The sequence below is a fragment of the Alligator sinensis genome, unplaced genomic scaffold (assembly GCF_000455745.1).
Source record: "Alligator sinensis unplaced genomic scaffold, ASM45574v1 scaffold458_1, whole genome shotgun sequence".
Taxonomy (NCBI): Eukaryota; Metazoa; Chordata; order Crocodylia; family Alligatoridae; genus Alligator; species Alligator sinensis.
This window is the reverse complement of record NW_005841944.1, coordinates 1,964,272-1,987,600: the sequence shown is the minus strand read 5'-3', so window position 1 is coordinate 1,987,600 and position 23,329 is coordinate 1,964,272. Positions and strand designations below refer to the sequence as shown.

The 23,329-nt window shown below is 42.1% G+C and overlaps 1 protein-coding gene across 1 annotated transcript in view; it reads left to right on the top strand.

The window, feature by feature from the left end:
* The window catches only part of OTUD7A (OTU deubiquitinase 7A), a 193,123-nt gene that overhangs the window by 17,227 nt on the left and 152,567 nt on the right, over positions 1-23,329 (top strand). The gene's annotated exons all lie outside the window — the stretch shown is intronic.

The window sequence follows — 23,329 nt, the reverse complement described above, 5'->3', positions numbered from 1 at the left end:
TTCCCTAGGTAATTATGCTATTTTGGACAGTTTACAGTTCTCAGATGCCTTGTATGTTGGCTGAGGTTTCTTCAACCTGTCTCTCCTTCCCTTTGGTTCAGGATATCACGTCCTGTTCTAATTGAAAGGGTTTCTAACCATTTAGGGCTTCTTATCATGCTTAGAAACATTAATCCAGATCAAGTCAAGGTGAGGCTCCCCCTTATTAAATCCCATTCTTATTCAGAACTGAAGTGAAACTGAGTTTAGTTTAGATCACTTTAGAATTTTAATTCACTTATACGTTAAGCTTGTTTGTCTGGAGCAAAATAGACTGCATATAAGAGTAAAACTTTAGTAGCTATACTGAGGGCACAGAATACGTTAATACTCATCTCTATATGAACCAACATTGACATGCAAACAAATAAGATTTTGTATATGTCCATGTGAAATATTATTTGCTTGTGCAATTTTTAGATGGCCTACTGAAAAACCTAGCCACAAAATTTGGGGTAATTTGTTTTTACAGTTGTTCAGAAATAATGACAGCAATATGAATTTACAGAAATCCCATGATTCATAAATACCAACATCATTGTTCCATTTTGGTTTTCTTAGTTTTGGTTATAGGTTAGGGACAGAAATTACACACAAACCAGTGTAAGTGATTGGAAACCAGTTCAAATATGTAACAACAGAAGTTCATTTCATATAAACTGCTTTCAAAATGGCCAAAACTGATTTAAGATGATAAACCTGGATGGATGCAGTTTCAGACTTCACTGATTTAGGTTAAATCAGTTTATTGAACTTCTGTTCCAGATACAAGTTAACTTAGTCCCCCAGCATCCCAGGATGATTTGCACCTCCCTTGCAAACTGTCCCTCACAAGGCTGCCTTGGCCCAATTTGTCTGTTCCAGCTGAGCAGGGAGGGCTGCTCTAGTGCTCCCATTCCCCCCAACTTCTTGCCTGGGCCACTGCAGGCATGTGACTTCATTTCTGGAATCAAAAGTGAATGTCTGTTCACTTGCTTACCTGTTCAGTCTACGCAGCTTAGACTAACCTGCAAAGATTGAATTGATTCAGCCTCAGGCTTTTTGACTATCTGTATTTATCCATAATGTTCAACCCCCTCCATTCTATACTTCTCTGCATGTTCCTATGTGTATGTAGAGATTTTAGACCAAAGATACTTGCAGAATAGTCTTTCCATTACTTTTGCTGCATTTTTACATTGGAAAGTTGAACTGCATCTTCTGCAGGTGGCTTCAGTCATGCTAGAAACTGAGAAGGCTTCAAATCATGCACTTCCTGCAGTGTCATAATTGGGTGGGTGGGAGAGTGGGGAACGGCGGGCGGGGGGCAGTGGGTGTGATAGGGGCAACTGTTCCTGCTTGGAGGCAGGGGAGATGGAGATGGGGGTGGGGGCAGGGGGCACCAAAGCAGCTGCTGTTGGGAGCTACACATTCACATTCATAGATTGTAAGGCCAGAAGGGACCTTGGAAGATCATTGGGTCCAGTCCTTGCACCAAGCAAGAAAGATAACTGGGGGTCAGGTGACACCAGCAAGGTGACTGTCTAATCTCCTCTTGAAGATTTTCCAGGGTAGGTGATTGCACCACCTCTGGAGGGAGCTTATTCCACAGTCTGGACACCCTGACTGTGAAGAAGTTTTTCCTAATGTTGAGCCTGAATTGGTCTTCCAGGAGTTTGTGGCCATTGCTCCTAGTTTTCCCCTTGAGTGCCCTGGTGAACATGCTCACCAAGTCCTTGATGTACTCCCCTAGTGTAGTGGTAAACCTCTACCAGGTCCCCTCTCAGCCTTCTTTTCTTCAGGCTGAAGAGTCCCAGATCCCTTGGCCTGTCCTCGTATGGCTTGCTGTGTAAGACTCTGATCATACGGGTGGCTCTTCTTTGGACTCCCTCAAGCTTGTCCACATCCTTGTTAAAGTGTGGTGCCCAGAACTGGAAGCAGTACATCAGCTGCAGTATTTTGCTACTTCTGCTTGGCTCCAGGCCTCTCTCTGGCCATGTCCGTAAACTGCTGGCTTACTGATTTTGGCTTTTTTTTTTTTTAATTTAGATTCCTTTCATTGCTTTTTTATTAATAAAAAATCACATTTATGAGAGAGAGATCACGCCTCCTAGGCTTTCACAGAAGGACTGGTTAAAAACTTTTTGAGCAAAACATTTCCTCATAAGTAAGCTAAAGAAATATGATGTAGATGAAAACTATTGTAAGGTGGAAGCTCACAGTGTTTAGATAATTTTGTTCAAAAGGTAGTCATCACCAGTGTGTTGACATTTAAGTGGAAGGAGGTATCAAGTGAGGTTCCCAGGTGGTCTGTCCTGTGTCTAGTGTTGCCCAATATCTTTATTAATGACTTGAAGAATGGAATTGAGTGCAAGTGTTATCAAGATGGTGGAGTATCAGATAGCTTGGAGGATAGAGTTAAGATTCAAAATGACTTTGATAAATTGGAGAAACGGTGTACAATTAAATCAGATGAAATTCTGCAAAGGTAAGTGCAAAGTACAGTGCTTGGGATGAAACAGTCAAATACAGAAATGCAAACTGGCTAGGCAGGGTTATAGGGGCTCACAAACTGAATGAGAGTCAATAGTGTAATATTGTTTCACAAAAAGCACACTGGGATGTATTTAACAGGAGGATCACTTGCAAGTCACTGGAAGTGTTTATAGCACTCTGTAGCACTAGTGAAGCCTAGCTTGGAGCTCTGTGTCCAGTTTTAGATGCGGCACACTTAAGAAAGATGTGGACAAATTGGAAAGAGTTCAGAGGAGAGCACCAACAGTTATTAGGATTTGAGTAGAACTGGGATTATTTAGTTTGAAGAAGAAAGGATTGGGGAGGGAGAGCGATTAGCCTTTAAATAAAATAGGGTTGATTTAAAGAGGACAGTGATCAATTTTTTCCCTATATCCGCCAGGGACAGATAAGAAGTAAAGACCTTACCTGGCAACAAGAGAGATTTAGGTTAGATATAAGAAAGAGGTTTCAAACTTAAGTACTAGAAAAGAGTGTTGAGGGAGGAGGTTAGGATTTCCAGTGCAGGTTAGATAAGCATATCTCTTGTATGGTTTAAGCATGGATGTTCCTGCTTTAAGAAAGGGATTAAACTACATGGCCCTCCTGAGGTCCCTTCCAGTTCAATGTTTTTATGGTAACATTTTTCTGTCAAAAACTGGTATTTCGTCAAAATCTAAACTTTCTATAGAACTTTTTCTTTTGGAAAAATCATAATGCAGATGTAGATTTTGAGTTGACATTAATCTCTCTCTGAGACATGAGGGAGCAGTCATGGAACTTGTTATCCCAGGCTCGGTATGATCTATTTGTCCCCTCATGAGCCCTATTTACCAACTAGACTAAATCACACATGACTCGGCTGATGCATCCAGGTAATTCCCCAAATGATTGACAAAGTGAAGTTAAATATTTGGGTATTTTTAATCAAACTTTTTAAAACTGTTTGCAGAATGAAGAGTTCAACTATATTGATTTATTTTTCCTTCTGAAATCACAAAAAAATGTCAAAATATCAGAATTTTTTGTGGGATGAAACTTCTGTTTTCCCATTAACTCTGTTCATACCTAGAGCCCAGGAGGACTGTAGTTCAACCTCCAATTGTGGAAATTTCTCCAAGGAAACTCAAACCCAAAACTACCCAAAATTTTAGGCCAAGGTTCCACGGCTCTGGATGCCTTGCCTCCGAGTTGGGTAAACCAGCTTTCACTGTCAGCTCTGATGTCTAAGTTTGAAAAGGCACTATAGAAAATTGCAGGATTTTAGTCTTCTACAGGTCCTCCCCTAGATTTCCATCCTTAGACTTTAAATGCTATTGCCACAGCCCATGAGGCATATATGGTCTCAAATGCATGCCAGCTGATACCAAAATATTTTCACTTCTCAAGTCAATTATAGCTTTAGGCATCAGTACTGATTCCTCACTTACAAGGGGAAAAGAGTGTTGCTCTTTTTTCAAAATCTGCAAGATTTCCTTTACCATGGTAGGTGCCACTGATCTTGTCTTCTGCTGCGAAGCACCAAGAAAAATGGAAATATGGGATCATATGAAAATAGGGCTGGAAGGGACCTCAGGAAGTCATCTAGTTTGGTCCCCTGCTCAAGGCAGGAACAGCCCTAACTAAATCATCCCAGTCAACTTTCTGTCTAACCTTTGCATGAAAATGTCTAGAAATGAAGATACTACAATTTCTCCAAGTAGTCTGTTCCAATATTTGACCACCCTCATAATCAGAAAATTCTAATTGCCACCCTAAAATTCTTCTGCTGCAGTTTAAGGCCATTGCTCTTAGTCCTTTCCCCTACAGCCACAGAGAAAAGGCTATCTCTATCCTCTTTATAATCTCTCTTCTTGTATTTGAAGACTGTAATAAAATCACCCCTCAGTCTTCCCAGTCCTCTAATAATTTCATCACTCTCAGCTGGACTCTTTCTAGTCTGGCCATATCATTCTTGAAATATGGAGCCCCAAACCAGACACAGTAATCCAAGTGAGGCCTCATCAGTTCTGAACAAAGTGGCAGAATTTACTTCCCTTGATTTGCAAGAGAGACCCTTAGTAATATGACCCAGAACATTGTTGGCTTTTCGTTTGCAGCAAGGACATGTCATAAATGATTTCTCTTCAGCTTTGACACTTTAGAAACCATCCTAAAGATAAAAAGCATCAGTCTTAGAAAGCTGATCCAAGGAAAACAACTACTTTGGCACTGAAGGACTTGATTCCAATCTGACCCCTAAATTCCTTTTGCTGGTGCTGAAATGGCCTCTGGTATATCATGTCAGAGTGGTCCTTATTCTCTAATACTATTTTTCCAGCATACTAGCCCTGGCGCCTATTCCACTTGTAGGCTACAGTCAAAAAGCCCAAGGCTGTATCGAACTGATAAGCAAGTGAACAGACATTCAGTTTTGATTCCAGAAATGAAGCCACATGCTTGCAGTGGTCCAGGCCAGAAGCTGGGGGGCACTAGAGCATGCCTCCCTGGTTGGTTGGACCAGAAAGCTTGGGCCAAGACTAGGCCACCCAACCCTGCAAAGGGAGGTTTGTTGGGGAGGTGCAAACTGTCATGGGATGCTGGGGGATTGTGTGTTAACTTGAATCTGGAGTTCAGTAGTGTGTGTTAGTTATGCATCACAGGTCCCGTGGAAGGAAGCAGAACCTCAGATCTCTAGACAGCAGAGCAAGGATTTGAACCCAGACTGCTCAAATCCCAGGCTAGTGCTCTGTGCCATGGAGCAGTTGAAGGCTGTCTGGCAAAAGGACTTGGTAACTAGTTTTCTTAATTTACAGACAGAAATGAAAGGGATCTACTGTGGTGCTTGTGTTTAAATGGAAATCATCAAACTTTATTGCAATTAAGCAGCAACTGAGCTCTCTGCAGTCTTTCCTGGTGCTGATTACTGCAACACTGGTTTTCCTTAGGTGTCTTACATAATTTCTATTTCCAAAGATTTATTTATGACAATAAAGACCTGAGAATGGCTTTCGTAATTGCACCAGCCTTCATCTTTGTCATGGCCCCCATCATGAGCCTGGGAATTTGTGGGGTGTCATATGGTTTTTCTTTTTATTTCACTGATATGGCATCTGTAGTTGTGCGGTAAAGCCCGGTGTTTTGCTGTATCCATTTATGTTCCTTTTCTAACTGTATAGATTATGTTATGCTGTCTTTGTATATCTATGATTTTTGCATATGGTTTGGTCAAGGAAAGGGACTAGGTGGAACTGCTAAATCTGTCTTGTTGTTGTGATACTAAGGCAAGGATAACTACCACTTCCAGTTGCAGATGGGTGCCCATCCCACCAGTGGCCCCTTCTAAGTCATAGTCTGCTTGTAATGGGAAAATCAACTGCAGCTAAGGCATCTGAGAGAGATGGCTCTTTAGCCATAGGAATGCCAGGCGTCTCAGGGTGAGATGTTTCTGGGAGGTTCTTGTGACTCGAGAGTAATTAAAACAATGCAGATGAGAAGGAAAGCTGCCTGGGAAGTATTTTAGAGTCTGTGATAGAATCGGGTGTTTTGGATTTTCTCAGGCTTTGGAGGAGTCCACGTCCCCAGCAGTCAGGGCTGGTAGAATCAACAGGAAGGCTGATTGACAGGACTTTCAGGAGGGCTAGAATGTAGCCAGATGAGAGGGTAAGAAATTTTGTTTAGCTTTGTGTTCTCTCTTCAAACTTATGGTCACTTTTGCCTGTATAATTCTTTTTTCTTGCATAATAAATCTGTTTGTTTTATCTTCGTATTGATTCTCTGTGGAAAGAGTAATCCCTGATCAAGTGATCTTCCAGACTAGCCATTCTATAGAAATGGGGGCCTCAAATTTCTTCCACAGTCCTAAGGGGGCAGATTCCCCTGCTGCCTGTGACTTGCAATATAAGGGTAGTGGTGCTGGAGCTTGTGGGGATAAGAAGTTCTCAGGACAAACCTTGGTTGGTTCCTTGGGAGAAGCAGTGGGTCAGCTGGGAGATGCTCAGAGGGCACCCCGTTGATGGCTTTATGACAATCTGTTTTATTCTGTTTAGATTTTTTTTTCATTCCTACAAAACACAAATCCAGCTATAGCATTTTTGTATGTTTCCTTTACATAAGCATATATGAAATCAGGGTTAGGAAGGGATGTTTTGTGAAGTCAAAACAGAGATGAACGATTCTTTGTTCCTGTGTATTTGCTTTTGTAACTGATTAATTGGCTAAATCTGTGTAGCTGGGTTTTTCCCTTCTGTTACTGGGGAGAGGCCATGTAAAAAGACTGTGGGACTAGGTACCTTTTAAGGTGAGTACTTTTAGGGCTATAAGGCGTAAAGAGATGCAGCTGGGGGCCAGTTGCAGACCCACTCCTTCTGAAGATCTTATCCTGCTAACAGGGACTTCCTGAGTGGGCAGGATCAAGTGATCAGAAAGGGGGAAGGGCCAAGGGACATAAAAGCAGGTTCCCAGCTGCCAGTGGAGAGCAGAGGCCTGGCAGGGAAGTCGGGATGGACTGGCTATGGGGAAGGACAGAGGTCATGATTTTAGTCATTAGAGCAGTTAAGGCCAGAAAGGTCTGATTCCCAAGAAATTGTCAGAGATTAAAAGTACTATTTTTTGCAATGGGGAAAACAATAAACGTTAATCAAAATATGTCAGTTTTGAGTTTCAGGGAGTTTGAAAGCATCTATCTGAAACTGGTGGTTCCAAAGTTTAAAATAGCTGTTTTCATCTGTAGATCTGCATTGGCTAATGTATGATTCCATTTAATATTTCCTGCACAATGTGAACCATTAATGCAAGCAAAACATGGAAGACTGGAGGCTTTTCTGCCGTTCAAAAACTTTATAGAGATTTGACATGTTATCATCTTGCAAGAGAGGTGAGATGACGTAACAAGACCTCTTGTCATTAGCATTCAGTTCTATCCACAAGTCCAACAAGAATAAAAATATTTCTCATTTGCTGAAGTCAGTGCACATTTATGTGATCCCAATGCTTAAAATGAAAGGCAGTAAGCCAGGTAGCACTGTATTGGAAGGCTAAGTATCTGGGAGCATTCCTTTATAACAATTTTTGAGTTTCATCAGTTAGTTGCGTCTGTTTTTTCCTAATTCTCTTGCGGTGCCAATTGCTCAGTTTGGTTTTGGGAAAACCAAAATTGAATACTTGACTTAATGGCACAAGCAGGCTGCCTAAACAAAATATTGAACCTTCTGTGCCCTTCTGCTTAACCATACTCTTAAGGCCAGGAACAGACATTATACTGGTATAATTTACTGGTATAACTGATCAGAAACCAGTCTATATCTGTAACAGAACAGAAGTTCAGCACACCTAGACTAGTTTAAAAATGGTGGAACCCAGTCTAATTTTTCTCCCCTTCCTCCCCTCAACCAAAGGGAAATGTGTGTTCTGTTCATTACCAATTTAACTACACCACCTAGAGAAAATCATGTAACTTAGATCAATTCTACCTTGGGCTTTCTGTATGTCTGTACCTGAGAAAAAGACTTTGCTTTGCCTGCTCCTTGACAACTGAGAGACTTGAACTTTCTCAGGCCATTGAGAGAAACAGTTTCTACAGGTAGTAGAGCATGCCCCATCTCCAGCTTCTAAAAGGATCACGTCCAAGGATGGCTAGCCTGCTGTACCAATGCCACAAGTGAGACCAGCAGCTTGTGTGTGTGGTATAGGGATCAGGGAGCACAGCTGTTGTTAGGGAAGAGAGCATATTGAGCAGAGAAAGAGGTTAGAGTGGCACTCAGGGAGGGGATGGAGTTTAATTTGTTGCAAATTTGCCCAAAAAGTTGAACCCCACTATCTTAGGGGTCAGCAGAATGCCTATACTTGCCTCAACTACAACCATAGCATTTAGGAAATGATGCTCTCTCAGGTAACCAGGAACATGGAAAAAATCTTTGAACACTGAAGTCTGGCTGGTACAGATGAACCAAAGAAGACATTGTATAGATCAGTGGTCATCAACCTTTTCAAGCCACAGGTTGGAACAGCCCAGTTTGGGTCCAGTGTGGGCTGGATGGCTATCATGGTGCATCAGCATCAGGGGGCTTTCCTTGTGTCTGTGCTGAGGCCAGGGAGTTGGGAGCTGTACCTGTGCCACTGTCACTTCTCCCAGCCCCACAACTTCTCAGCTGGGGTGTGAGTACAACTTCTAGCTAGTGGGGAGAAGTGCACGGAAATGACAGCAGTGAGGATGCAGCTTCCAGCTTTCTGGTCCTGGCACAGCTCGCCAGTGGCCAGAATCTGTGCCTTTGCCATGGCTGAGGAGGCAGAAGGTGGGGGAGGCTAGGAAGTGGGGGAAAGAAACATTGGCAGCAAGGCTATATCTAGAAATTGCCCAGCCCCAGCATGGGCATGGATATGGACGCAGACAAAACCCTCTGGCCCAAAAATCCAGTGGCTCCCAGGCCAGATCTGCCTCATGGACCACATGTTACCAACCCCTTGTATAATGCCATAGCTTGAATTGCACCTGGAAGCAAATGGAATATGGCACTGTAGTCTGAAGAAAGCATTTTACAGTCTGTTCTGGCCATTGCTGCAAAACTGTCAAGAAGCTTAGTTAAGCACTTGCTAGATTTTGAGTGAAGAACTTTTAGATTGAACTGTGTTAACACAGCTACAAAGATGTAGATAACAGTCACAAGTTCTATAGCAGAGATAGATACAACCACTTTACTAGATGAAAATTAAAAAAACCCAGTAAAAATCTAGAAACGGGGATCCAAAATTATTTTAAAATTCTGGACTGCTTTGCATAAAAGGTTGAAGTAGTTGATACTTTTTAGTAATAACAAGAGCTACTTCTTTACCCTACTGTCTAAGACTCCGATTCATCAATTAAGCATGCACTTAGCTTTGATTTCAGCAGTATTTCACTGTGTGCTTACAGTTAAACACGTATAAGTGTTTGTCGATATGGATTCTGTACCCTTTTGGCTGCAGTATGAATAGTTGTATGTAAAACTACTATAGTTTGTAAAATATATAATACTGTAAGTTAAAGAACTTATTATATCATGTTTCCCATGCATCCTGTTTCTAGAATTCTGCATTTGTTCTACAGTACAATGATCATTATATTAACCCGGTGTTGCTACTTGATTTTAAAATATACGGTGATAAGCTTTATGCCAGCCCACCACAGGGCAGAGCTGAGTAGCTGGGAAGCCAGCTCAGTCAGCTTCCTCCACCCCTCCCCTTTTTTAATTCTCTTTAGCAGGTGTACATTTTTCCTTCCACTACCTCAAAAAAGTAGCAATCAAGCTAACAAGGGACATAACAAGATAGCTACTCTAGCAAATAGTGTTGACTTAAGTTTCACATGTTCCCTTCGAATGATAGGTAACCGTATGAAGAAAATACCATTACCATTATGACAGCTGTCGACGTTTTTACTTGTATACCTTGCTACTCTGGCCATATTCCAGTTAATTGAAAGCGATGGCATCTTTGCAGTATCTTGATGTACTGGTAGTTTCATGTGTTTTATCAGACATCCAATCCATCCAAAATCTTAGTTAATGAATTTTTACAGCAAATGTTCATTAGTGCTGCAGCAGAGGCCTAATAATAACATTATTAACTTAAATTGTCATATGGGGAATTTTCAGATGATTTTTCTATAAAAAAATCTGTTGGCCAGATACAATGTAGCTTTTAGGCTTGTTTGTATACATATTTATTGAAATATTACATTATTGGTCCTCTGTAGCTGGTCATGAAGATAAATGTTTGTAAAGCACTTGACAGTGTTTTTATGTATTGTAATGCCAGCACCTAAAGAACAAAAGGGTTTTCCCCAAAAAAGACCATGTTTGAGTAGCTTCTCCAGTGTTTTCCTCTTGTAGTCATTTACATGCCTGCAGAATGGTACTGAAGCTTTGCAGCATTTCATACTCACTTTACACAAGTGTAAATGACTACAGGAAACCCTCACTATTTGCGGGTTCGGCATTCGCGGTTTCAAATATTCGCAAATGCCAAACCCGCATCTTAAATACGCTTAAAGGAGCTCCTCAGGAGCTCTGTGCTTGCTGCTGCCACTGCGCTCCTGCCACCACGCTCCCGCCATCGCCAAGGCAGCCATGCCCCCACCCTAAGAGCCGGAGGCACTGTGTTCATGAACACAGTGCCTTATTCGCAGATTTCGCCATTCGCGGGGGATACGTTCTTGTATACCCTGCGAATGGCGAGGGTATCCTGTAAACTGAAAAGCACCAGAGATTTAGGCCTGTATGCATGCTGGTCTGGACATTGCCTGTGCAGTATGCAGCACCACAGACCCATCTGCGACACTGCACACGCTGCATATGCAGGTGTTCCCTGCACTGGTAATTTGAAAAGTGTGGAGGGAGGAGGTGGGGTTTGACACTGGGAGACCCTGGTGTCAAACCTCCTCCCCCTGCACCTGGGGGGAAAAAAAAAAAGCAGGGCAGCACACATGGTAGCAACATGCACTGCCCAAAACTGGAGCCTGGCTGGCCAGAGCCACGCTCTACCTGCCAGCCAGGCTCCCTGCTCCAGGATCACTGCAGCTGCAGCCCCAAGACGCCCCCATAAGGCTTCCAGCAGTGCTGTATTATTCTATTGCCAAATAAGAGTAACCACTGAAAAATGCCCTCTAACTGCAAACTTACATTTCATATTTGTTAGTATTAGAACATGGTGCATTGACCTTAGCACTGGATGAGACCTCTGGCTTACTGAATCCAGTCTCCTCTCTTGCATGATTTTTTTTATCGTATGCTGAGATGTCATATGAGACCTTTGAGGCTTCACTTAGTAAGATGCATCTTTTTTTCTTTTTCTTTTAATTTCCAGCCCATGTTTGTTTAATTTAATTGTTTTCTGGTCAGTCTTTATTTTGCTAGGCTCAACAAGTCAAGATCCCTCAGTCTTGAGGCAGGCTTTGCATTTCCTGTTCATTAGAGTAGCCTTTCTCTGAAAATACTTAAATTTGAAATAATCTTTCTCAAATATGAGTGACCAAAATAGTGTATATTATTCCTGATGAGATTTCACCAATGTTTGAAGCAATTACATCTATATGTCTGTAAAGGTTTTCTACCTCTAAAGGTTTACTCATTCCAATTTTAACTTTGAAAAGCAGAAACCAATTTGAAATTTTAGTGGGGAGGAGGTTGTGAAATTGTTTCTTATGTTTAACTACTGAATTTGTTTGATATGGTTGATAGGAAGATAGGTACATAACTCATCCCATCCATGACAGCGCTGAAATATGCGTTTAACTTTAATACATGCTGAGCATGTGTTGCACCATTTGTTTTCTGTGGGGTTTTTTTGTAGTGGGGTTGACCCCTGGAAATCCAGGGGTGAGAAAAACCTGTGGAAAAAAATGTGATGCAGCACATGCTTGGGAAGTGCGCCCTTGCAGTGCGGAGAGCACTAGACTATGTGGTATGTAGCATGGCAGACGTGTTTGCAACGCCACATACTGCATAACAGTGCCCATCTGGATATGCCCATAATGGGCAAAATAAAATGGAAGTTAATTCAAGTAAGTGAAGGGTCAGGAGCAGATGCTCCATGTTGGGAAGTAACCAGATTTCCCTTAAGGAAATTACTATATTTATTGATTATAAGAATGTGTTCTTAATTTCTGTAAATGCATTAGAGACTCGCTCATTCCTTTCAATTATTCTTGATGCAACATTTTCTGGTACTCGGGCAGCTGCTCCATCCTTAATAATTCATCATCTTGTACCTGGGCATACAGATGTTCTGAGCAATTAGTGACCTTCAGATATACATATTGTTATAACCAAGTGAATTAAAAGCTGCGTAATATATTAACTCCTACTTCCATTACTGCTGATGGCTTTCAGCTCAAATCTGAAGCAGAACTAACCTCATGAATCTGACTGCTTAATTGTGATTTAATAACTCTTCACTTATTTTGCAAACGTGCAGAAGCATGTTGCCTAACTCAAGAGTGTTTTGGCTTTAAAGGTAATATAATAACTGACTTAAAATGCTCATTTAAAAGTCTGTTGTAACCCTCTGTAGACGGGTGCATTCCTCTTGGAGAAAAGAGAAGAAAGAAGTTTCATGCACCAAAGTTCAAAGAAATCTGATGTTTTACTATCAGATACAGTTTTATGTAGTATTTTCATTAAGTTAACTTTATTGTTAAAGGCAAGCTAAATAACTTCTTTTACCTCTAAGTAAGCTACCCCTGCCCAATCTGCTGCTCTGCTTTCTGTGTCCTTCCCTGCACTCCCTCCCCCATCTGCTGCTTTGTTTCTGCTTCTTTGCCATATCTGCCACTATGCTGTTTGCTTCCTCCCCGATCCGCTGCGTGCCGCATACAGAGACTGTTCGTGCTACTTGTGGCATGTGCACTACAGGTTGGCCACCCATGTTCTACCATATTCAGCCACAACTCAGAGTAGTGCATCAGTGCAGTGAAAAAGAGGAGGATGCCAGTGTGGGAAATGCAACTTAACTTGAACATGCCTCATGAGTTGAGAAGCATCAGCGATGGTAATCAGACATCAGACTTTCCACATGAATATAAAAAGAATACCAGTATAGTCAGCGGGAGTCTTTCCATTGTTTTTTTCCCCCTGGACTTTGGATCAAGCTTGTCCTGTTGTTCAGAGATCCTACGTTTCTCTGGTCTTCTAAAATTATTAAAATGAAAACATGTTTTGATTTATGAATTACTCCCTTTATCCATTTGGAAATTGCTTCGTTCCTTACCCCCAGGTTTTAGCAGCCTTTCTTAATCTGAAGGGAATGGCTTTCTCTGTTCCATGCTATGCTTGTATTTGTGTCATTTGTTGGTATTACATAGCCTGGTCCACCTGTTTTGGAAAAAAATAAGTTTCCATTTTTGTTATTAAATTGGACTCTGGACCTCCCAACTGTAAAAATGTCAGTCTCTGATCAGATGGCAGCTACTTAATTATAAGCATGGCTCAATATTATGAGAGAGATGGCTAGACAGAGAAAGGCAAGGTATTTTATTACTTGGTAGCAATATTAATTTTAAAATCCTGTTAACGTAACCCATTTTAATGTTTAGAGAACTTTATTTTCCCTAAAAAGAATTAAGGTAAAATAAAATATAAATCCTCATCTTCTAATGCTTTCTCCTCTGATATGTATCAAATGGTCTCCATGCAGAATCACTTTTACTGTAATTTTCCCATTATACTACATTTTAAACAGTTTTTCTTTTCTTTTGATTTTTGCATTGAAATTTGAGGCCACTTCCTAATAGTAAACCTTTTGTCCTGCAGATGAATACCAAGGCTCTAATTCTGTTTTAAATTTGACCGCTTTCCATATGCATTCCATACAGCTAAGCTACTTGTGTTGTGCTATTTCTGAGAGTGAATCTTTGAAATGGTTCTTGGAAACCACCCCCTGCTCTGGCCGCTCCTCCCCACCGACATGATGGTGCACTGCTGCCTCCTGTCCAGAATGCTGTTGGGGCACTCTGGTTGTTTCAGACAACCAACCAGAGTGCGAATAAAGCGTTACAGACAGACAGACTAAGGGTTTTAAAATATTAGAATGGCCACAACCATTCTGAGAGGAACAGTCATCCTTTAGACAAGACAGTGCTAATATCAGCATTTAGAAGATACCTGCTCTAAGTAGATGCAGTGAGTGAGGCAGTGTTAATATGTTTGGAGCGCAAAAGTAGTGGAGGTTTGGTGTAGGAGGTCCTGTGTTCATTTGATTAGAACAGAAAGTCTGGTAGCCAGCTGGGTTCTGAGATTCTTATTTGTAATGAGTCACTGCTTTTTTTCCGCGTAGTTTGTTTTCTTTCCTTGCTAACGGTCTTTCTTTCCTCTCCCATCTGGGTGTGTTTTTACTGCAAAAAGTGGTTTTCTGGCAAAAAAGAATTATTTTGAAAGTCTGATTTTTGCCTAAATTGAAGCAAACTAAGAAAACAGAGTTTGCCTGCTTGTATTAGAAGGTTCTCTCAGCTTCCACATGGAGCAGAGGTTGTAAAGGGAAGGCTTTGTGGTGGGCAGATGGCCATTTGCTTGAAAAAAGGGGCAACTTGTAATATTTATGTCATGTAGCAGAAAGCCTGATATTTTCCATACTGATCCATGTTTACTATTTGTTCTAATATAGATGCTTCTGGAAGCACAACTTCAGTTTTAAAAAGATTTCATTAAAAGAGATTGATGGAAATTAGGTAATCAAGAGCTTCAACAATCTGGCTTGCCTGAGCTGCATAGGTGACAGAGGCTTGAAGGAGTTGCCTCTTACAGAGCTTAGGGGGTTGCTCAATTTACCCCTCCCAAAATTTGGAGTTCTGCATTTGAGAAGCCTGCAGGAAAAGCACCCATCTTTTGTTAGCATCGCAACATTGTATGCTGGCCTGCTAGCCAGTAACTTTCATACAGGCTGGCAAGAGCAGCTGGAGAATGTCACTGCGAAGAGGGAGGGTGTAGAATTGCACATAAGCATAAGTGTGCTTGTACACATGATGCAGGTTTAATCCCCAAGGTTTTATTCTATGCTCCCTAAATTGAAATGGGTATAGAATAAAACCCTAAGGACTAAACCATTTCAATTTTTCTGTCACATTATGACAAGGGGCCCAATCCTTTCTTTTTTTTGGCAGAGCCTGCCCGCCTCTCCCATGGCCAGGGGGCAAGCTGCCAGCAGGCTGAGCAGCTCATGAACTGCAGGGGGCCCTAGTCCTTCCCTCTGCAGCAGCAGCACTGCCTGGGGCTGGCTGAGCAGGCTGCTAGTGGGCCAGGGGCTATCCCAGGTCGCATGATACAACTTTCCCACTAGCCCACCCAGATTCCCAGCACCTCATGTGCTACCCTTGCCATCTTCTGCCACCATCATTGCCCCCAGCCACCCTTGTGCCAGCCCCCCATAGTGCCCTTGGGGCAAGCCAGCTAGTTCCCAGACAGCACCAGGCATACTGCTGGCTGTAGCAAGCTGCTAAAATCACAAGTGGCAAGGGGCCCGATCCTGCTTCTGACAGAGCCTGCCTGCCCTCCCCCTTTCCCCCCACCCCCCCATGGCAGGGGGGTGAGCTGCCAGAGGGCTGAGCAGCCCTGAGCTGTGGGAGCTCCAGTTCGTCCTTCTGTGGTGGCAGTACCCCCTAGGGCTGTCCAGGCAGGCTGCTAGCAGGCCAGGTGCTACCCCACTTTGGGGGCAGCACCCAGCCAGATCCAACTCTTCCCTGAGCCCATCGGGACTTTCAGCACCCCATGCACCATCCCAGTCACCTTCTCCAGCTGCCAGTACAAGCAGCCACCCTCCTGCCACTTCCCTGTGCTGCTTCAGGGGCAAGCCAGCCCATTCCCAGGCAGTTGCAGGTGGCGGGAAGGCGGCGCAGATAATGCACAGAGCACTGGAAGTGGCAGCTGACTCGGGAAAGGTTGAATCTAGCTGGGTGCTACCTGCAAGCTGAGACACTACTCGGCCTGCTAGCAGCTCACCCAGCCAACCCCAGGAAGTGCTGCCACTGTGGAGGAAGGACTGGGGTCCCCTGCAGCTCCGGGGCTGCTCAGCCCAGTGGCAGCTCACCCCCCAGCCATGGGAGAGGTGGGCAAGCTCCATGAAGGAGAAGAAGGAAAAAAAAAAAAGCATCGGGCTTCTCGCCACTTATGCCGGTTGGCTGAAGGCAGACGATGTGAGGGGCCAGATCCTTTTTTTTGGTGGATCCTGCCTGCCCCTCTCATGGCAGGGAGGGAGAGCTGTTAGATAAAAGGCTGCAATGTTACAAGCAGCAGCATTGCAAGCTAAACTACATGGGGTTGTAGTTTAGTTTGCAATGTTGCAAACTCATTTGAAAACCCCAAACCTCGTGCACACGTAATGTGTGATGCTATTAAACCACACAAAGGAAATTTTTGTCACGTGTACTTGGTGACAATTGTCATGTGTACAAGCACCCAGTGAGAGCTTCCTGCTAGAACAACTGTCCCTCCACTGTACGGTTGTGGCTTTGGGATTTTGGGTTGGAGATTGCATTTCTTCAGGCAGGAGGCTAGTGTTCTCTGGCTTCTTAATTACTTTTTATTGTATAGGAAGTAATGGGCATTTGGATAATGCCTGTTGTCTTTCAGTAAATGTGCAGCATTAGCCTTTGGTCCAGTTGGCAATATGTTATGCTCTTTGCCTACATTAATGAGAGGCATTATCTAAGGGAATGCCCAAATATTTCCTCTTCCTATGAAAGATTCTCTGAAGATGAACTTTTCCAATACAAAGAAATGTTTCTTTTGGGAAAAGAACTACTGTTTACATGAACACTGTTGTGATTAGTGGGTTCTGATGATCAAGTAACCATGACAGCAATACTAAGGTGATTCATGATGTCATAAGTACAAGGAGAAATGTGTCCTGCTCTCCGTGCTAAAAGGATAATCAAGCTCATCAACAAAACCTTATTCTTGTTAATTTTTTATTTCGGTCTGAATGACTCAAGAGAACAGGATTTAAGGAATACTTTCAAGTCATTGTTTTGTTTCTTTCCCAAGTTGTAGCTGAGCAAAAGTTAGCAAGATGCATGTCTCATTGGTGATCTCCATGGTGATTTCAAACTAACCTTTATCTCAGAATTCTTCAGCACAACTGATTGCATGTTGAGGTCAAGGATAAATTAGTATGGGATGGATTGATTTATCTCTTAGCCTGGAGAAGCCCTTTCAGGTCAAATCTAGAGATAGTGACTGAGCAAAGGTGGAAGCCTGCACTGCTGCCCATGCTATACCTCATTCTGGGCAAAGATTACTTCAATTTCTAGTTTTTCCCAATCTGTCATTTCACCCCAATATTAAGTTAAATAAAATTTAGTGAGGCACTTCAACAAAGTCTTCTTATAGCTGAGTTCTGGATTCAGGCATGAACAGTGCCCATTTCTTGAACAAGCTGACATAACCTCTTATGGATCTCATCCCTCCAGCACATGATGGATGCACTCTCTACTTAAGTAATCTGAGGTTTGTGTAATATTCTATTTAGTGCTTAATATGTTAAATACATCTCCTTGGTTTGGGTCTTGCTGTCGAGTAATGGGAAATGGTGAAGAATCAAGACTGCTATACTAAGTGATCAATTATGTGTGTTTTAAATTTATTAAAGTGAAATCAGGAAAAAGTAGAGTAGGAAGGAGAGTAGCTCTACATGAGTAAAGCTGGTTTGGAGTAGTTTCACTGACCCAAAGGCCCATATATATACACAAATGGTTGAGATTTTGATTGCAAACTCCAAAAAGATTTCACCCTGAATCATGATTTGCTCTATAGATCACCACGTGGTTATGAGGGGGCAAATATGTGGACTTTTGGCAAATAGGTGGATTAACATGGGAATGATATAGAGTGGGAATGTGTTTTATTGTCTAGCAGCAGGGAAAAAGAGGGAGTTTTAAAGTGCCAATACCTTCAGGATAAGAATCCAAACTTCAGGCTTGTCAACCAAAGCCCTACTGGGGGTTCATCCATTTCTATTAATTGCAGAGTTTTGGGCAATAAGTTATACGCTCCATCTCCCTGCCTATGAAGCACTGTTCCCAGAGTAAAACTCTTTGAATGAAATCCTGACCCAATTAAACCCATTGGAACTTTGTCATTAACTTTAATGGGGTCATGATTTACCCCCATGTGTTTTGTCTGTGCACACTCTGTAACTTGACATACTATAAATTGCAATTGGTGTTTCTTTCAACTTTCCTTATGTCTGATAGAATCCAGATCTTTCTATGTGTGGACAGTGTGGAGAGTGTATGTCCAGTGTGGCAGGGGAACTAAGGATTATGTGCTGTTTTAGAATGGTAGGTCATTCTTGACTTCAGAGGGTGGTCATTGGATTTTTTTAGGGCTGTTCAGGTCTCTCACTAATGCAAGGACATCTTTCTTGAGTGTGAATTTATCCAGGTCTTTATTTAGCTGGCAACTTGCTTTGTGCACTGACCCAACAGAATCTTTAAGGATAAAAAACCACCATACTACCTCTTACCTTGGATATATGGTACAGTCCAACTGAGCCCATGAGAGCTTACGTGAAAAGATCATCATAATGAAGTACCTTCACAGAAGAAATTATTTGAAACAATAACCTAAAAACCTTGGCATTACATATATTGCAAGAATATTAATACAGAGAGGTTTTGTGTTTAGACTGATATTCACTTAAAATTTCCAAATTTTTAAGTGATCTTGCCCCCATATTGATCAATTATTTGACTACCCTCGAAGTTATATTCCTTCAAATCAAACAGGTTTTACTACCAGATGAGTTAGGTCTGATTAATGTATGCAATTTACTACTAAAATGGCCCCACAGTATGCCAACCTTTTTATGAGCCACCTGGAAGAAGACTTCCTCAAGAACTGCACCATCAAACCCTTGCTGTACTTACGATATATCGATGACATCTTCATCATTTGGAATGAGAACCTGGAATCTCTACTTGAGTTCCACCAGAAATTCAACAGTCACCATCCCTCCATCCGACTTTCTCTATAATACTCCAACACCAACATCCCCTTTTTAGACACAAGGATCAATATCCAGAAGGGTAAAATACAGACCACAGTATATAAGAAACCCACAGACCAACATACATATCTGCACAGAACCAGCAATCACCCGAAACACACCAAAAAAGCAGTGATATACAGCCAAGCCCTCAGATACCACCGCATCTGTACTGAAGAGAACACCCGGGATTGCCACCTCACCAATCTTAAAAAGGCTTTCACCCAGCAAGGACACTCCTTCAGAGAGGTAGATCGCACGTTTGAAAGAGCCACCTGGATACCACGTGAAGAACTGCTGCAGTACAGAAGAAAAACACCCACAAATTGCACACTGCTGGTTATGACGTATCACCCCTCCCTTGAACCTGTACAGAAAATCCTCAAAAAATTGCAACCCATATTAGAAAAAGACCCTATTCTTAAAAAGATCTTCCCAGAGCCACCCATCCTAGCCTTCAGACAAGCACCGAACCTCGCCAACCTCATCACCAGAAGCAAACTTCCTCAAGCCCAGAACACACCAAAAGGATCCAGACCGTGCCATGACAAGAAATGCAAAACCTGCCCCCACATCTCCACCACCCCCACTATTACTACACCCCACAACAGAGCCATCAGCATCCCAGGATCTTACAGCTGCACCTCCAGGAATGTAGTATACCTCATCCAATGCACCAAATGCCCTGATGGAAGATATGTAGGAGAGACCAGACAACAACTGCGCACCAGAATGAATGCACACCGGAAATCCATCAAAGACAGAAACACCCAATTACCGGTGGGGGCGCATTTCTCACAGGAGGGCCACTCTCTCTCCAATCTCTCAGTCCTGATCCTCAAGGGAAATTTACACAACACATCCCAGAGACGAGCCTATGAGCTCCATTTCATCAACCTGCTGGATACTAGAGATCAGGGACTAAACATAGACATTGGATTTTTGATACATTATAATCTGCCTGGCACCTGACTGCCCAGCCCAGCCCAGCCCAGCCCCTGGCTTGTTTACTTGTCATTCCATCCAGGAAGAGCGCACACCAACTGCTGCAGCTTCCTGAGCCTGACGAAGGGTTTTTGAACCCGAAAGCTTGCTTAATAACTATTCTCCAACCATTTGGGTTGGTCTAATAAAAGATATCAAATTCACCCAAGGAACCTTGTCTGCAATTTACTAATACTTTGCATTACTCCTTTTCAGTAAGCTCTTGACTCTCTCCGCGTCATTCTGCATCATGCAGGCTTATGTCATCAATTCCGTCAGTCACAAAGACAGTTATTTGTGACAGATTTTTTTGTGCAGCTGCTTAAGAAGCGAGTCTGGAAAGTTTTGGAAACAACAACATTTTTTCTGCCTTCTTTGAACATCATGTTTAAAGCAGGCTGGGGGGTGGGATAATGTTAGCTATCATACAGATAAGATTTCAAACTGTGGCCCTAGGGCCAAATTTAGCTATGATTGATAAAGGTAACGGTCTCTTGTGAAGTGCCTGCGTTCCACTTGTAACTGGCCCTATAAGTCGTGTCAGCTATTTTCTTCTGTTAATTGTGTGATCTACCTGAAGTTCTTAAAATGTTGTAGCTTCTCTTGTCCACTTATACTTAAAGTTGTGACCTGGAAGTGGTTCTTTTGTATTTCTGAAATGCAGCCTGCTATCACAGTGTGAATAAATAAGAACTTCAACGTCTCCCAAAAGAACTAGTTTTATACCATACAGGTCTTGCTTGGCTTGGCTTCATCTCAGACCTGTATAATTTTGAATTGGTTAGTTTTTCAAGGGCCTTCATGGAGCAGTTGTCCTGTTTGGTAGTAAAAACATCTTTATACTTCACCATAGGAAAGCAAGAGATATTTTATTTTATGATTAATAATAAATATCCTTTCTTCGTATAAGGGTTACTTTCTGAAAATCTGTTTGTCATTGAGGGCTTCTTTTAACAAAGTCTTAACCTTGTGATAATATCTTGCTGAGCAACAGCTGTTACAATGCATTTCAGAGAACTGCAACTCTTGTGTTTGTGTAGCAACAAACATGTGTGCTTGTTGTTATACAATCAGCGGGGTGCAGCTTGTATGTATGTTCATAGCCAAAGTGTGACCTGACTAGTAAGAAGGCATATGAGTATCTGCTCTACTACATATTGCAGCACTAGCTACTCACAGCAGGGGCAACAGCATGAGGAGGAAAGAGGATTCCTGTCAGGCTGCAGCCTTGAATCTGGGTCCTCAGCCTGGCCAGAATGGCCGCTAATACCAGCCTGCTACTCTACATCTGGTCACCAGGCTCCACATGGCTGCCTTGAAGCCCGCAACAGGGCCTAGCCCTCCCCAGCTCACTGGAACTGGAGCCCAGCTTCTCTTCCACTGCCCTACATAAACCCCGACCTTGGAAGCAGAAGTATCCAGGCTCAGCCTGATCCTAGACTGCTTTGCTGTTCCCTTTGGCTTGTGCTCCAACTCTGCTCTCTGCTTGATCTTCAGCTTCCTGACTCGGCTTGTTCCTAGACCCTCCTCTCAGACTGACCTCTTTGCTTTCTGACCTGGCTGTACTTGGATTCTGCTCACTTTTGACTCTGGGTGGCACCTCAGTCCCCACGTGGTCCTTGACCCGGGTTCCCACAACCCAGTATGACAGTTCTTTAGAGCTATTGCACCTCATTTTGTGCAGGTGGAAATGGCACGGGGGAGAGCCTGGGCAAAGCCCAGTCATGCTGGGAACTCGGCTGTATAAGCTGTAGACCTTGTATTGTTTGCTCCCTTTTTATGAGCCCTGGTGAAACCAAGAGCCACATAAAGTCTACTCTTAGTTTAGTACAGTAAAATACTGTTTTTTCACTCTGGGCAAAGTCAGAATTGAGCCGAACATGAGAATTTTTAAGTGAAAAAAAATAAAATTTAGGTTTATTAAAGGCTAGCTTTAATTTTCTTGGCAATGAAGGATACACTGAATGAAAACACAACTTGTTTATACTAGCTACTATTTAACTTGTACCTCTTCTTTCTGATTTGTTATAATTTCTTAACAATTACCAAAGGCTGGGAAATTCCTTTAGAAGGTTGATTCAGTCATAAAACCATAACAACGCTTTCTTTTTGGAACTGTATGGAGAGCTGTCTGTAGAAATAGATTAGCTTGTACTTATTCAGGAACCAGATCCCATAAGGTACACAATTTTCTGTTACCTATTGACTTTGTAAGAAAATTTCCTATAGCAACAGTGCTTACTATATATCATTTGAGGTAAGACCACATTTGCTTTTTATTAGATCCTAAGGGTTTTGTGTGGTAAATGTGCTAGAGAGAGAGTTTCTAGTGGCTTAATTAAAGAGATGAGGGGAAAAAATTATTCAACTGCTGCTTATACTGTAAGGCCACCTTACTAGTCAGCAATAAATGTAAAGCAACCACAAAAAAATAAAATATCTTATGATTGCCCATAAACATGGCAACATTATGAATTTCAGGAGCTGCCTGAGATGGGGTACATAGTGCACTGCATTTCCATAGTACCTTTGTTTTGACACTATTAAATAGAAAGTGTGGTTCTCAGAAAATTAAAGTCCCTTCTGTGTTGTTTCCTAAATGTCTATTTAGAGCACATTAGGCCTATGTGATTCTGAAGTATTTTTCAAACAAAGTTTGGGGGTTTTTTTGTTTGTTTTTTACTTGTGGAAGATTTAATTGCACACAATAAAAAAAATATCTGTACAAAAACAAGAATATATTTGCATTTCATCAGCTGTGACTGTGGTTCTGTTAGCTGCTACATGCTGGTTCAGAGGCCATGAGTCATTGTCACATACTGGTGTGATTGTTGCTTTTCTCAGCAACTGGATGGTACAAGCAACCTATAGTAAGCTGCTGAACACACAGTGCATCGCTTTGCCTTAGAAGGAGGAAATCATGGAAAGGAAAGGAAGCAATTGAGCAAAGGAAACTTCCTACCCCTTCAGGGAGATTTTCGTAACAGAAAGTTTGCATTAATTTGATATGAAGGAATAATAGCCAGTTATGATTAATTTCATATTAAGCAATAATAATTAGCTGAGTGTAAAATAGGTGGCCATTGACCTTTAGGTAAAGGACTTTGTTTATTTCACTTACTAAAATATGCATGTGTTTTTTATTTTATTAGTTGGATCCATAATTATCTCAATTGAGGAGAATGTGTAGACAAAATGCTGCCCCCCTCCCCGGCATCAATAAAATCAGGATTTCACACTGTTTCCATGGTAGTGCTTTCCAATTTTTTATAATTTACTTAGATAAAATGCATAATACTTTTTCAGTGAAAATTCAGCAGCA